Raw genomic sequence first — 17,940 nt, forward strand, 5'->3', positions numbered from 1 at the left:
CAACATCAACAGAGAAACAGGAAAATCTTAACTGAAAATCTTGGCATGAGAAAGGTGTGTGCAAAAATAGTCCCGAAGGAGCTCTTGCATCACGACAATGCACCAGCTCACACGGCACTCACTGTCTGTGAGGGAGGTTTTAGCCAGTAAACAAATAACTGTATTTGAACACCCTCCCTACTCACCTGATCTGGCCTCCAATGACTTCTTCCTTTACCTGAGGATAAAAGAAATATTGAAAGGGATACATTTTGTTGACATTCAGGACATCAAGGGTAATACAACCACAGCTCTGATGGCCATTCCAGAAAAAGAGTTCCAAAATTGCTTTGAAGGGTGGACTAGGCGCTGGCATCAGTGCATAGTTCCCAAGGGGAGTACTTTAAAGGTGACTGTAGCGATATTCATCAATGAGGTATATAGCACTTTTTCTAGGATGAATTCGCAAACCTAATTATCAGACCTTGTATGTGGCACTTTTTCTAGGATGAGTTCGAGAATGTAATAGTTATACCTCGTACATTTCCTTTCAAAGAAACCTAGTATACTTGAATTCATGTTTTATTATATGGCTCAAATGGGAATGTAGAACATTTTGTTTACCAGCTATGAATCATACAAGAAACATCTTTTCTGAATTTTAAACCCATTTTTTAAAACAGAGGAAATGATACAAATGTTATTCTAATTCCTTTTTTAAAAACAATAACAAAAAAGAAAACTTTTCAAAAGAAGGAAGTTATATGTGCTCAATGTTACATATTTTTAGGGTGCAGAAGAATTTTTCTTAGGTTGCTTGTTCTTATTTCAAAGTAGTAGTCCAAAAGCAAAGATGTATTTTTTTTAATCAAGTAGTGTGAATTTTAAATAGCAGATTTTTGCTTTCGTAAATAAATCATTTTTATCAAATTCATCTGCTCCACTTCATATGGTATATCACAAGTGGGTTGCAGCTGGCTGCTTTACAAACTGGAATTTGGATTCTATTAACAGCTCCAGTGAAAGATTCCACTCCAATATCTGGGCTTCTTCATTGCACACACACTGAACATGGTTTTAGCACAATTACTTAAATCTCTTTCAATTAGAAATTGCAAGATAGCTGTCATCAAACTTATGTAATATGGCTCAGCCAACCATCTGGGAGAATTAGTATGTGCAATAGAGTAAGTACCTATGATGTTTTCTCATTTTAAAGCAAATACATTGCTTTTATAGCTAATGGAAAAATCAGAAGTGTTTCCATTTTCTTGTTTTTTTAAAATGCACATGCAGCAAAGCAAATCTCAAAATAAAATGCAAGTTTTTAAAAAACTGCAATTAGGAAATATATAAAATACCATTATTTTTGTCACAGTGAAACTTTAACATTACTTTTAAGACATGAAATATAAAATTCACAAGAGATTGATAGCTTTTGTATAAGTTGCATAGTTGCTAAACATAATGAATGTTGCTGTCTGGAAAGCCCATTTAAAATTCACTCTACTTCTAAGCAATATTGCATCATATGGTAGAAAATGCACTAGAGAGTATAAAAGGTCTTAGCTGAGCTATTAACTGATAGTGTAACTTTCGGTGATTTGCTTAACCTTTCTGGGCCTCAATTTCCTAATTTCAAAAATGAAGATATCAAACCACATGGTTTCTAAATTCTGTGATATCTTGGAAATAGTTAGGTTTGTTAGTATATAGTTATTTAGTATATAGTTATTTAGTATATAGATATTAACAAAAAGGAATTATCCACTCTTTTCTTTCCACATTAATTAGTGGTACCTCTTATCAGTAGGTAGGAAGTAAAGCAGTACCTTTGCTTGAATGCAAGACTTTAATAAACCTTTTTTTAAAATCTCTGATCCCACTTAGAAACTAACAGAAAAGAGGTTTTAAAAAGTCTATGCTGGTTTTCTAGGCAAAGGGTGTGATCACTATACTAAGAATAAATCATGTAGAAACACACATTATCAAAGACTGAAGAGATTAATAAGATAAAATAATGTGCTCATCCATCCATATCACTGAGAAAAGGCAACGTGTTTTTGTGCAATTGAATTGAACAAAAATTAGACTAACTTATGAATACTAGGGCTACCAGAGAGAGAGAATGGTGACCATCTGGAGCTAAGAAGTTTCTTCTTCGTGTAATCACAGTGATGACATCATTCACAAGTGGCAGAACATAGTAAAGCATTTATCTTTCATTCCACAAGGTGGTATGTTTTATGTATAAACTATTTGGGGTAGTGTTTTTATTCTGAAACTAATGATGTGCTTTTTAAATGGTTTTCTTATTTTGGCCTTGTTAGTACATCACTTAGAATCCTGCCTCTGGGTCTAACAAATTGCCTGATGCCAAAGTAGATACATGTACTTGTTCCCAAATTGATAACATATGCCAAGATTTTCTCTATTGCCCTCAATAAACACACTTCTGGGGATATTCTTGACCCCGATCCCAATGAGAACTCCAAATGTGTTCTCTTTCAGCAAGAAGATCAGCTTCCCTGAGGTTATGGATTTAAAAATTAAATATACTTCAGAGAAAGAATATGATCCTTTACCTATAAACATTATTTGTGTATAGTGTAGGTCTGAATGAAATTGTGAAATACTATTAGAAGTTATTTAAGACAAAAGTTGAATTGCTGGAAATGAAGTTCACCAACTTTAACATAAGAATCTATTGTACTTAATGCCTTCCAAATACCTAGGATTCTGCCTTTTTCTCTCTTCCAAAATGACTTCTTCAATCGAACCACCTCTCAAATACTTATGCTCCAATGAGTCCAAGAGTTCAGGTTTCTGATTGTTGATGTTTGTCTCCTAGATCTTTGTTTCAGATACATCTGTAAACTGAACATCAGGCTTACACATAAACTGCAGTGTATATTTAGAGTACATTGGCCATTTATCAATTCGTTCATTCTTTCTTCCACTCATTTGTCAGATATTTATTAAGTGCCTTCAGTGATCCAGGCATTGTATTAAGCATTGAGTATACAGAACAGAATAAACTCTTTCTTAAGAGTAATATTATAGTAATGAGTAATATTATAGCATTAAACCTAGTAATATTCAGGAAGGTAAATGAGATTTAACTTTTTTTTTTAAGCTGAGCCATCCTGCCACCTGTTGGCAGCTCAGTGGCAGCTTAGCTCAGGCCAGGATTCGAACCACTGTTGCTCAGAGAGACTTAACTTTTTATTTTAAAAATCTTTATTGCCAATGATTTTCTCTATTCTTTTCGATTATTGATTTAAAATTATTATTTCGTTTATTTTCTGCTTTCCTGTTGTCAACATACTTTAAGCTAAGAGTGATTTATGGTTTTAAACACCACATCTTGCCAGAAAAAAATTATCAGTAAATGCAACTAAGGATTTTATGAATTTATAGTGGCTCCTAATTGTCATTTCACTCTAATTTTTGCTTTAAAATAATTTTAGGTTCTCATTGTATGCTTGGGTCCTAGGGTGCTAGAAAAAAAATACAAGGAAATGGTCTCTGCTACTAAGTCTATGGGGATTGGAACCCGAATGTTATTTATTTAGAGAGGATTATAATAGGTATGAGCTCAGAGATCTGGAGACAGTATACACTACAAAAGCAAATATAATTATTAATAGGACACATAATAGAAGGTTTAGCTGTGTATACATCAGCAATGAGTAGTCGCTTTCTACCTTGGGAGGGGTTGGTTGTCTTCTTAAAGAGTGTCCTTGTTCAAACGTAAAGCAAAGCCAGTGATCAAATGCTTTTCTAACTAGAGATTAGCTCAGGTGTTTACCTTTGACAGTCTTTCTACTCAGGGCTTAAAAAATGGCGTGTTAAAATGAAAAACCATTCTGTAGATGGAGAGAAAATGCTGCTGCTAAATAGTAAGGTAATTCTTAATCAAACTAAAAATGTCTCTTTTTTTCACTCAAATTGAGTCATCAGAATGTTCGGTATTATGCTTATGCCAATAAAAGGAAGAAAGAATAAAATATTCAGAAGTAAAACATGTCTGTACTTAACACAGTTTCAAGTTGGAAATGGTTGGTTAATTATCTGACTAAGTTGCTACCCACTACAATATTTAGTACTTTATATTTCTGAAGTGCTGCACAAATATTAACGAATTGATTCCATAACACTCTTTAAAGTTTGTTAGCATTGTCACTAGGTTTCCTAAGGCAAAGAAAGAAGAGATCATTTCAATGAGTGTACTTAGGGCTGGAGGGACCAAAGCACGTTCAAGATACCCTTAAGTAAGTTAGTCTTGTTTTGGAAGAAAGATATGCACTTTTGGAACAATTAGGGCACATTCAAGAATGGACATGATTATGTGCCAAAAATAGACAATAAGTGCTCTAGATGAGAGTAGAGAGATCAGATCTACAGTTGATCTTAGAGCAAAGGGCTATCTTGCTCCTTAGCAATGGGAGGCATCACTATACCATGATTTTGTCTTACACCATTCTACTTTAGTAGTTACTCTGAGACCTGGGCAGGCAATTGCCCTTACTTAGCTAACGCTGAGCATATATGGGACATATTACCCTTGTACTCAAAGGCAGTTCCTTTAGCATCTAACATGGGTGCCACCCTGCTTGTCAAACTTTCCCAAAGCAAGAAACAATAACAGCTAGCCATTCCCTAGGAGCAAATCTTCAAAATTAGACAAGTGACTGGAAATATGGAGGGGAAAAAAAAAGAGAGAGAGAGAGTTGGGGCGACACTGTGCAGTTTTCTACACAAGCTCTCCCTGCTGCCACCGCCTTTTTTAAAAAATAAATTAACTCATCATGAGATTTCCAAATGCATTCTTTTAACATATGGTAAGAGTGTAAACATACTGGATTTATTTCTGGGTAAGAAGTAACCTGATTGATTCAAACAGTACCTCAGAATTTATTCAGTAATGTCAGAAGTCACAACTTCTTTTTATCACTTTGGATTCACCAAATTGCATCAGAGGAAGATATATGCTTGAGTGTGATTGCTCCCAGACATGCCTTTTTCTTCCATCGAGGGTCTGAAATAATACTAAAAAGGCAACTTGTATCTGTGTGGGTTTTAGTGGCACCCATCCAGAATCATTTCCTACTGAATGTTACGCCAAACCTGTGAAACAATAAATATGTGTTCTGACACCAGTCATTTTCTCCCAGGCATCTAAAATTCAGATCCCTCTGTTGATATAACCGTTCCCCACATTTAACGAGCTATTTCGCATTGCTTTTGCGACGTGAGAGTAGGTGCTGAGTAGGCAAATGTGGAAACGAACATGTACAAAATTAAGTGAATGTGAAAAATGGCTCAATAATAGAAGAGTCCTAATACCAGAGATCACGGTATTCTTGTACTTTAAAACAAGCAATGTGAAACTCAAAACACAGTTTAATTGAATGTAGAAAAAGTACACCCTGGAATGAAGTCAAGTAACGCCAAGGATGAAGTCCTCATTCTTTTTCATTAGGGAGGGGTCCCTCCCCTGCACGTGTGCCACCATGCTAATCGGCAGCAGGAGACACTGTTGCACTGTTTTCTTCCCAATATGAGAGGCCCGAGGATGAAATCAGAGATCATCTGCTTGTGACTATGGGGGAAAGAGCCCATTTTTACTGCAAAGATTTAATGTGATGTTGATGGTAAGTGACGTGATCACTGAAAACAGATGCCATATGCAGTGTCAGTGATTGATGTGCAAACCTCTGACAGCACAAACCCAGGTTGTCAGTTTGCTTTCATGGTTGTCTTATTGAGATCTAGTCAGGAAAGGATCCTCTTCATTTCCAAGGTTGGGACGTGAATCACACTGACAGAAATAAAAGGTGCTCCTATCTGGCCTTATTATTCCAAAGCATAAGCAACAGTGGGACTTATTTTAAAGGTGAGACTCAGGCATTTTTGAAATTCCCTTGAACAGATTTCTTACTTAAATGAAGAACATTTTCACTGGATAGTTCACTAGAACCCGTTCTCTTGTTTAAAAACGTTTTATTATCCTTTTAGACAGTTGCTATTACCTTTAAAGGGTTTGTTATCCGTCCAGATCGATGTGTGACAACTTAGGTTAACTTGGGATTTTGAGAAATGAGAACTTATGGCCCCTCATGCTTTTGTGTGAGTTTGGGTGCTGCCATAGTACAAAGAGAAAACATGACTTCACCATGTGCAGTAAAGGAGGGACTGATTTGAATTAAAGAAACCTCTCAGGAAGCAGCCGGAGGAGCCTGTTCACCTGAACCAGGTTTGGGAGACATGTGCAGCTTGGTTCTAATTGGTGCAATCTGATCAAGCAAATCAAAGGAATGAAGTATTTATAAGCTCTAGAGTGAATGGTATTCTTTAGAATCTCAGCAAACTATATATTATGTTAGATGTTAATCGTACGTGATTCTGTAAAGAAAAGCATTTGGCAACAACATGAGAAATGATGGCACTGGATAATGTGATGTAGTGAAAAGGCACCTGAACCCAAGCCTATAAATACTTCATTCCAATGGGAGATTCTAATTGTACTTTCTGAACTGGTTTTTGATGGGTTGGCTCATTTTATACTTAATAATAACATTTATTAAAGATTTTTCTACTATTATAAAAGCCATACATATATTTCATTAAAAAATTGGATAATATAAGGAAAAATCACCTATATTTTTACTACCCAAAGGCAACCAATATATTTTTCTATGCACAGGTTTTTCTATTTTAAAAAATATATCTATTATAAAATTTTATCTTTTGCGTTTTAAACTTAACCATTAAGTCACATTAAATTTTTTTATTTTTATGTTAAACTCTTAATTTTTTTTATTAGCTACATGATAATCATCAAATGAATATACTATGATATTCTTTTTTTTTATAGATTTTTATTGGGGAATTGGGGGAATGGGAACAGCGCTGGGGAATTGAAGGAAGGGGAACAGACAAGTTGTTGTCGTTTTGTTCTTCAGTCTAGTTGTGGAGGATGTTGCTTCACTGGCCCAAGTTGGCACCATCATTGCACTCTTCCTGGGCAAGGCAGATCAGTCTCCGGCTTCTGGACGGCCGCTCACTGCGGCTGCTGGCCGCTCACACTGGCTGCTGGCTACACACGGTAGCCAATGGCAACCCACTGCCACAGGGGCTGCAGCCTACGCCGTCGCCAGCGACTCACAGCAGCCCAGCTCCAGGTCGAGCCACCGTTCAGCATCTTAGCTGTAGAGGGCAGCATCATTGGCCCTCATATGTGGGATCCGAACCAGGGTCCTCTGGCGTCCCAAGCCAGTTCTTAACCATGGCACCACTCGGCCGGCCCTACTATGATATTCTTTTTTTTTTTTTTTTTTGGAGGGCAGTGTCACTGGCCCTCATATGTGGGATCCGAACCAGGGTCCTCTGGCGTCCCAAGCCAGTTCTTAACCATCGCGCCACTCGGCTGGCCCCCTACTATGATATTCTTAACCATTGCCTCATCAATGTTTACCACTTCTTGTCCTGATAGGTAATGCTGCAGTGAACATTTCTCTTCCAAGTTTTGTCTCTGGATCTTGGCTTATTATTTATATAATTGGTTCTCACATATAGAATTATTAGGCTAGACTATAAAAACTTTTTAAAGGCTTTTGATAGGAATTGTGAAACTGTTTTTCCAGAATGGTTGTTTCCATTTGCGTTCTCTCTAGCAGAGTGTGACAGCATTCATTTCATGGCTTATTCAAATGGCTGATTTTTTTACTCTCTTGAGATTTCATGAGGCGCAGTGGTATTTGGAAAGAGATGTGATTGCTGTTTGACCTTTTCCTTAACCTCCCTTAATCTCTCCATGTACAATTTTTGTTATTATGAGATGATTTACAAAATATGTCACAAAACTGTTGTGTAAAAAAACAGTAAAAATAAGTGGAAAATAACTCATAATTTAAAGATACTTCTTAAGTTCCTGCTGTGCATGGAATTATCCTACATACAAATATTTTTTTTAACTGGGAACACCTGAAAATGTTTTATTTTCCCCAGGTGATAGTAGTCTAGAGAATGAGAGAATGAAAAGCTTTGGATAGGGAATCAAGAGGCCCATTCTCTTTTTTACTCTTTCACTAACTTGCTGTATGACCTTGTACAAATTACTTAACCTCTTTGGGTCTCTATTTCTTCATCAAGGAAGACAGTGGATTTAACCAGATTACCTCTAAAGTGCGTCTGACTCTAAGAGTCTTTGATGCTATCAAAACCATTTTTTTCCCCCCAGAAAAGAATGAACCTTCTAACTACGTCTCCTTCCAAAATCCAAATGGAGAGTGTCTGCAATATTTATTTCCAAAAATTTCCAGTGAGTTCAAATCTATATTGCTATACTGGGTTAACTTTCATGTTTCTATCCAGATTTACTTTAAAGAAATATCATGATGAGAGCATAACTTTTGCTTGATCCTTTTGTCAGTTAAACAAAAACAGATGAAAGTTATAACAAAGAATCCTTTAAAAATACAAGTATATGGCAGAATGTGCCAAATTATGCCCTAAGCTTTGTAGTGTATTTGTAGTGTAATGGTCACTGGTTTCAGTGGGAATTTTACACAAATCTCTGAGATGAGAATTTGAGGTTCATAACTATAGCACAGAAGATATCTGTGCTCTAAACAGTAGCATCACTTTACCTGGGCTGCAGTGAACACTTATTTTGCAAATTTCACTTTTGTATGTATGCTTTAATATGAATCTAACAAGGAAAAAATAATATATTATTGCCTGGCAGGATTTTCTTACAGAACATTTGGTTAGATTTTTTTTTAATAATTTTTTTTATTGAGACATAATTCACATATCATAAAATTAACCCCTGTAAAGTATATAATTTAGTGGTTTTTAATATATGTGGATGTGTTTACAGAGTTGAACAACCATCACCATAGAATGTATTTTAAAAACAAAATGAAAGAGTGTAGACAATATACCATTTGCTTGCATCTGTTTATTGGATTTGATATTATGTTTTATGTTTTATAATTTGGTATTATGTATTATGTTTATTGGATTTGGTGTTATGTGTAGTTTTTTTTCAATAGAACAAGAGCTTGTTCTATTCTAAGAATTTAAACTATTCAGTCAATAAAATAATTGGCTGTGTTATGGGCAAATTTTTACTTTAATTTGAACTCTACCATCTACCAAACAATACTTGGAAATCTTTTGTTTACATGATATAGAAAAATTAAAAGTATGTGTTTGATGGTTTTGCAAAACAATGAAAGATCAGTAAGAGACTGAGAAGAGTTCATATGTTTCTGAATTTATTTTAAATATTTAGAGTCACTTAAAAATTTTGCCTCCCTCTGTTAACTTAGAATTCTAATGGGCGATTAAATATCACGTCTAGAAAAAAAAAAACATCTTAAGGTAATAATAGTTGTCTTTTTTCTTCAAGCAATGAAAAGAAAATCTAATTTTTTCTTCAAGTTTCTATTTTGAGAAAGCATAGGTATGATTCAAAGTGATAAATAATAATAATTGAGGCATTTATGTTTTATCCTAAGCATTAATAAAATTATGAGAGCGTTAACTAGATTTTCTACTTCAGCCTTTACAATAAGCTTGCTAGTAACCTTTTCTCAACTATTTTATAAACAAGCTGAATAACTTTACTACTGTACCGAATGACTTTTTAGTAACTTGTACTACTGAAGGTATAAAAACATAATACTACCACTGTAAATTTAGATAAAAGCTTTTCTCTTTAACACTCCAGTGTAAACTTTCCAATATAGCATCTCGTTTTTCTTCCCCAGTCCATCTCTTAGGAATTGTATGGGTTGTGATCAATTATTTTCTTACTCTTCAGTTTGAGTAATTGATACCCATTTTACAGATGGAAAGTTTGAGGTAAAACTGTCACTACAGAGGTAAAAAGCAAAGGCCTAACATTCTTACTGAGACCTCAGTACAGACCTTAGTGATAAGATCTTCATCTCTGTTTATACAAATTACTTTAAATGACTTAGGATGGGTCATTTAACCCTTACATGTCTTATTTTTCTCATCTTTTAAATGAGAATAAAGAGTGGTCTGACAATGACCAAAAGAAACTTGTATAACATCAAGTAATTGTTTATAATCTACTCCTCAGACATCAACAAACTAATATTTTTTATATGACCTATGAATTATCTATGATTCCTTTATCCACGTTTGGGAAACTAGTTGAACTCTTAATCTAAAATACACTGAAACCACTATAAGGGTATAAATAAGCTAATTCATATCAGGATATTTTAGAGAGATTATGAACATGGATTTTTGTTATTTTGTTTTCAAGTGAGCACTTAGATATATGAGAAGCAAACTTAGCTTGAGGGAAATAAGATGACTCATAATGAGACATAAGAAAAACTCAGAAAAAATGTGGGACAGTTAGCAGACTCAAATTACTTGGCTGAGACAAAACACACTTGGAAACAAGGTAGAGACTGGAAAGGTGGGCATGATTTTCATTTTTGTAAAATTGGTTGGCTATGCCTGGGAATGTTCTGTGTTTTATAAATGCGATTTATATATTAGTTGGATGCTACTTACGGAGGCAGCGTTGTTCTCTAGGATAAAGGCTGATGCCTCTGCTGTCATCTTATTCCCTTCTGCGTGCTGTCAAAATAGGAGGGAAAGGGCAAAACCTAAGCAAGGTGATTAGGGAGCAATACTGGGGAATGCTGGCACCAGCACCCCCATGGGCCTGCCTGTGTCTGACAGCTTTATAACTTCACTCTAAAGTGCGGTCACATAATCATTAGAGTACTCAAACATAATTCTTTTAAAAAGATTTCTATAGCAATACCTTCAGATAGAAATGTGTGCTGTGGAAATTCAGGAAACCTTTTATGAGGTGGAAGTATCTTCTGTTTGAGATTTTTCTTCAAGTAAAACTAAAATGGGTTCCTTTGTTAATCAGAAGAAACCTCAGCCAAAAAGTTCTAAGGGAGAACGAATGAGCACCCCCTTACTCAGCAAAACGACCTAAAAGATTATTTAAAGTGTATGCTGCCTGGACAGGCCTAGAATTATTGTTCATCATTGTATTGAAGCATATGGAAAATTCTGGCTGTAGATGGCAGCATCACACTAACACATCTTTTCTAAAGCCTCCTGTGGCGAATTTGTGAGAAAGACACTAAAAGCTCTCTGGTTCCTGGAGGACGACAGTTCGTTCATTCACTAAAATCCAGCCACAATTTTTCCTTGTTGAGGGTGACAACTTTTTTTGCCTCTGCAAGCACCCACCTCTAAATTCACTACTTATCCTCAAAGCTTTGAGCATGTTCCTTTAGTTGTGGCGTTTGGGGTGACACCATGAATGTGTATTTTATTAGAGCTTCTGAAAATACCAATTGTAGAGCCTTTGAAAACACAGATTTGTCAGCATTTCACATTAATGGGTCTTTTATTTGTTTGTTTTTCTTCCTGATTTATAGACAGCACCCCATTACAGAGGCAATATATCTTCATTTAAATAACTTCCAAGTTATTTATGGCTGGCAATGACTTTGAGGCTGGGGTGTTTTACTTTGTTTTATTTTTATTAACAGGTTCTTTCTGGTGGTAGTGATAACAGTTAGAACCTAAAATAAGAACAGTTTTACAGAGTTCTCTGGATGATTGAAATAATTGAGTTAATTTCATGAAAAGACCCCAATTTTTCATGAAAAGCCCTTTTTCATATCTAGCTATGTTCTAACTTAACTTTTTAACAGTAGAAAATAATAAGTAATCGATAAATGATGAAAGCTCACTATGTGACAAATACTATGTAAGGATCTTTTATATCTTATTTCATTTAACTCTTGTTACAAACCTATAGCTATTTTGCACATGAAGAAACAAGAGCAAAGAGATTCAATGACCTGCCCCAAAACTATAGCTAACAGTAGTGGAGCCAGGCTGTAATGCAGGCTTTTTTATTTTAAGATCAGTTTCTTCAGAGCCATTACAGCGGCTTCTCTGAAGAAAAAGACAGACTGACAGGCAGGACATGAGTGATTAAAGACAGAAACATTGATGTAATTTGCAAGCACTTGGAATAAGTGGTGGGTGATTTTTAAAATTTCTTTGTTTCTTCATTCAGTGAATGTATATTAAATATCTGCTATGTACCAGGCCCAGGATAGGAACTGGGGAAACACTGACATCACCTATACACGGTTCCTGCCCTTTTGTAGTGTTTAGGGGCAAACCAACATACAAATAGATAATAATAGCATAGTGTGCTCTGTCACTGCATTTACTATATTGTAATATATGGTACTATGGGCACACAGAGAAGGTAAAACTTACCTGGCATAGAGGAGAAGAGAGCCCTCCAGAAGGAAATGATATTTCAGTTGTGTTTTATGGGCTGGACTAGCCAAATGGAAAGGATAAAGAAAGGGAATTACAAATAGAGGGGCAGCATAAAATATGCAGATTAAATAACATAATCTAGGGCCGGCCGAGTGGCTCAGTTGGTTAAGAGCTCACTCAAGAGTGCGAGCTCTGAGCAACAGTGGTTCGATGCCCGGCCCAAGCTGAGCTGCCGCTGAGCTTCCAACAAGTGGTAGGATGGCTCAGCTAAAAAATAAATAAACAAACAAACAAACAAATAAATAAATAAATAACATAATCTAGTTCTAATACTAAAGTACAACATTTAGAAAATAATTTTGTTGAGTTCAACGGGAAGAGACAGGGTCACTATTTTCTCATCAACCCTTAACTTTAATCTAAAAAGATATAATAATGCTACATCTCCAGGACACTTATATGACAACCTCAACCATCAAAAATATAGTTAAGAACCTAGGAAGAGAAAGAAAAATAAGAAAACTCATTGAATAGCATTCATGTTATCTCAATAGTTCATATTGACTGTGTAATATTAATATTCATGTATCTGTTTCATGATAAGATTTAAAAATATTAAGGAACTTGCCTATAGCAAGCTAGGAGATGGTAGAGCCGGAGCTGGGGCTCTAGTGACTCTAAAACTTATGCTCTTTTCGGGCTGGCCAAGTGGCGCAATGGCTTGGGATGCCAGAGGGCCCCAGTTCGGATCCCACATATGAGGGCCAGTGACACTGCCCTCTACAGGTAAGATGCTAAACAACAGCTCAACCTAGAGCTGGGCAGCTGTGAGTCAATGGCGGAGGCTGCAGCCCCTGTGGCAGTGGGTTGCCATGGGCTACCATATGTAGCCAGCAGCCAGCCTGAGCGGCTGTCCAGAAGCCGGCGACTGATCTGCCTCACCCGGGAAGAGCGCAATGATGGTGCCAACTTGGGCCAGTGAAGCAACGTCCTCCACAACTAGACTGAAGAACAAAAACGACAGCAACTTGTCTGTTCCCCTTCCCCCAATTCCCCAGCACTGTTCCCATCCCCCCAGTTCTCCAATAAAAAATCTTTAAAAACAAAAAACATATGCTCTTCTTATGCTTTTGTAGGGGAGGAAAAAAATATCCTTTCCCCTCTACCGTTCTAAGACCTTGTCTGGGGCCTTTGTAACAAAAGACAGATTAACTACAGAAAAGCATACACATTTATTTAATATGAATTTTACTTGACACAGGAGCCTTACTAAAGAATTAAGACCCAAAGAAACGATTAAATCTGAGTGATTTTATGCTAGGTGTGAGGAAGAGTGGAAAGTCATGGGAAAACGTGATAGAACAGAATTAGCATAAGCTACGTGTAGTGAACTGGGGGAAACTTAGTAAGTCCTGTTTATTCAGATTCCTCTCCATGTCCCTCTGTCTTCAGAGATAAGGATGCTCCTTTCTTCCAGGTGTAGGGAGGGCACCTCTCACGGGAGGGCCTTATGACCTACTTCAGGGGAAGGTCAGAAAGTTCTTCCTGCACATGCTATTTCTCAAATTCTCAACTTAAGGTATTCAATATACCAAGAGGCCATCTTTTGTGGTAACGTGTCCTGAACTCCGTCATTTTCTTTCCTCATAGTAGGAGAAAGTTAAGCATCGCACAATCTATACACTATAACTTCCTTATGCACTTTACCCATAAGTTCCTAAACTTTGACTCAGGCGGTTTTAAGTCACAAATCTATCCCCATTGCCTACCCCTCACCATCTCACACAGATTAAAAACTAACATCGTAACTCTCTGCCTCAGCCTTACCACCAGCCCCATACTGCATGCCATTTGTTATCTTCCTAAAACGGAACTAGTCACATCAGTTATCCAAACAAAAGTCTTTACTGCCTTCCAGTTGCCTTCATAATAATATTCAAACTCCTTAGCAAAGTATTTAAGGCTATTCACTGAGCCCTGTGTTTGTCTGTTTATGTCTCTCTCGCTCTCTCTCCCCTTCTTTCTCTCCCTTTTCCTGTCTTTCTCCTTTTCTCTCCCCATTTTTTCTCTTTCTCTGTCTCCACCTGCCCTCTCTCCTCTCTCTCCCCCTCCTCTCTCTCCTCTCTCTCTCTCTCTCTCTCTCTCTCTCTCTCTCTCTCCCTCTCTCTCTCTCCCCCCTTTTACCATGACTCTAGTCACAATGGAATATTTATTGTTCCCTGAACATAGTATGCTCTCTTCCCCTAAAATGTACCTCCCATCTTTTTCTACCTCATAAGATCTGACAAAATCCAGTTCACCTTTTGAGGCACAGTTTAAATGTCACCAAACCTGAGAAATCTTCCCATCTTCCTGAGTTAAATGAATACTACCTTCTTTATACTCCCACAACACTATTCTTACCTTGATTAGTATGCTTAACATTTTATTTTACAATTACCTGTGTATATATAGTATGTCTATTAAATTATGAGTGTGTTCATACTCACATTAGAGTATGAAAGTCATTAACACTTCCTCAAAACTGAAATACTGAACACTCAGAATGCTTATTGAGTGAATAAAGCTCAGTCATCTGAATTCACAGAGACATTAAAAATAATGAATTGGGAAGGGAAAATGAGATTATAAGGTATGATGGGCATCCTGATTGTAGCAAAAAATGACAGCTCTCAGCAAGGGGAAGACAGAAACCCATATAACACATAAATCAATAAAAATACCAGTCTGGGATTATTTGCTGGAGTCATACATTGAATTTCTTACAGTTTACCCTGAGGTAGCACTGTTACTATATAATATAATATAATTGATACTAAGAGTTATGGTCCTATATCATTATGAAAGCATTTACAACTTGTTCTGTATAGTGTGTTTAAGAAAACATGGTGGCATAAGGTAAGGATAGACATATAGATCAACGGAACAGAATTGAGAGTCCAAAAATAAACCCATGTATCCATGGTCAACTGATTTTTTATAATAATGCCAAGGCTATTCAATAAGAAAAGAATAATCTCTTCAACAAATAGGGCTGGGACAACTGGATAGCCACATGTTAAAAGAGTGAAGGTGGGCTCCTACCTCAAACCATATATAGACTTTAACTCAAAGTGGATCAAAGACCTAAATGTAAGCTATAAAACCCTTGGAAGAAAAGTTGGGTGTCAATCTTTATGACCTTGGATTTGGCAATGAATTCTTATATATGACACCAAAAGTGTAGGCATCAAAAAGAAAGAACATATAAATTGGACCTCATCAAAATTTAAAACTTTGTACATCAAAGGACATTATCAAGAAAATGAAAAAGGCAGCCTAAAGAATGGGAGAAAATATTTGATAAAGGTCTATTATCCAGAATATATAGAGAACTCTTACAACTCAACAACAAAAAGACAAACAATCCAATTTAAAAATGAGCAAAGGACTTGAATAGACAATGGCCAATAAGCACATGAAAAGATGCTCAACATCATTTGTTATTAGGGAAATGCAAAGCAAAACCACAGTGAAACACCATTTCACATCCACTAGGATGGCTACAATTTAAAAAAAAGAAAAGAACAAGTTGGTGAGAATGTGGAAAAATTGGAATCCTTGTGCATTGCCAGTGTGAATATAAAATGGGGCATTGCTGTAGAAAGCGGTTCGATGGTTCTTCAGAAAGTTATAGAATGACCATATGACCCAGCAGTTCCACTCCCAGGAGAATACCCAAGAGTTGAAAACAAGTATTCATACAAAATCTTGTATACAAATGTTCATAGCAGCACTATTCACAACAGCCAAAAGGTGAAAATCTACTCATTAGTTGATGGATACTTGGGTGTTGTTATGTTCTACATATTTTTGTGTTATAATTGAGATCGCAGACTTTCAGCTATAAGACATAAAGCATTCAAAGAAAATCATAGTTAAAAGGTACAGTAAGTACCCCCAAATTTTTGTTTAATTGTATTTCAATTTCTGGGGCACATTGGCCGTGTATGTAATTCAAGCATTTTATAAAAATTAACAATATTGAGAAATGCAAACACATGCAAAATATTCTGTAATTTGGAAATAAAACTATGTAGATGACCATATAAAGTCAAAAGTACGGGCTAGATTATAGCCATATTTCATATCTACACATGGCCCTGTATATTTGTATCTTTCGATGAGAACTTGCAACCATTTGTATACTTAACCTTCAACCATATTTGCTTTGAGAAACTAATTTAATCAGGGGGTGAACTTCAGTGTTTGATGATTTTTTTATGTACTTCAGGTACCCCTACACCTACTGGGGTGTCTGGCTACTTTTCATAACTTGCGTAAGTGACGAAGGCATCCCCTCCTTTGACTCAGGAAAGACATTTGTTCTAGTGTGTGATGTGAGTCTTTGATCCTCTGCTCCCTGCTCCCACCCTGCCTCTTTTTTGTGCTCACCTTTTCAGCTACAAGAACTGAAAGATGGACCAGGGGTTTGGCTCCAATTTGTTTCCTCTGGCACCTGAGCCATTAGGTTGGCAATTCATTTATATCTTTCTGGCTAATGCATGATCTCACTCAATAACAATATTTTCCTGGGTGGTATTTTTTGTTGTTGATCTTTATGCTTAAATATGGGTTCTTATTATTTTTCTCCGTGAATCATTATGTCAACATAGGTGTGGTTGGTTAGGTAAACACAGAAGAGATAAATGAGCTAAACTGAACCTGTAGAAACATTCTATTTTCAGTCATTATAGTAATGACTTGCACATTCGTAATATTTCTGGCTTCTTTTCACAGTTGGTATTGAGTCTGGAAGTAAAAAAAAAAAAAATGGAGCTAGGTGGAGGTAGGCAGGGAATGCTTCCCACCAAAAGCTCAAGATATCTAAAGTAAAAGTTAGCTTTTGAGTAACAAAAATGCACATAAATACTTAAAACAAAGATCCCTAATAGTAATCTGGTAGAATTAGTCACCATAACTTTGTAATACCTTCCAAAGTGTGCTGCTTCTTTGAACTTTCAGTTAAAATGAAACCTGTATTAATTGGTATGTAAAGAAGTCAATTTCAATGTTAATCTAGGGTATTTGAAACTTCTTTTAGCTTTAAAATGATTTAAAATAACCAACCTTCTAGCTCTATAGAAAAAGAGGTGTTTGTTAAGGAACTTTTCAGCTTGTTTTAACTTCATTTTCATTGTTAGTTTTCATAGAGATAATAGTTCCCTGTAATAATTGTTTCCAGTGAAAAGAAGTTCAAGGCAAATTGAAAATATTTTTGAATGAGCTCAAAAAACTTACAATTTATACAGAACGCCGTGCCCTCTTACTCATAGGTGATATTGTTTGATCATTGTTAACGTGTTAGTTACAAGCTCAGTGATTTCTGCTTGATAATACCTGGCACTTTCAAGTGTATTTAGTGTTTACCTATCATCTGGTTTTAATGTGGTGGAGAGTCATAATACATAAAAGAGAATATTCGCTAGGCACATCTTTTGGGCTACACCCATTAACACAAAAGTTGTAATGTTTTCCAAAATGCCTTCATTTAATTACCAGTTATGCTGAACTTTTCACAAGTTGCATCAATGGTGAGTCACTTCAATTAAAATCCACCAATGTGTACAATAGAACAAAAGAGAGGGGCAAGAGAAGTTT

This window comes from Hipposideros armiger, unplaced genomic scaffold, assembly GCF_001890085.2.
Source record: "Hipposideros armiger isolate ML-2016 unplaced genomic scaffold, ASM189008v1 scaffold_29, whole genome shotgun sequence".
Taxonomy (NCBI): domain Eukaryota; kingdom Metazoa; phylum Chordata; class Mammalia; order Chiroptera; family Hipposideridae; genus Hipposideros; species Hipposideros armiger.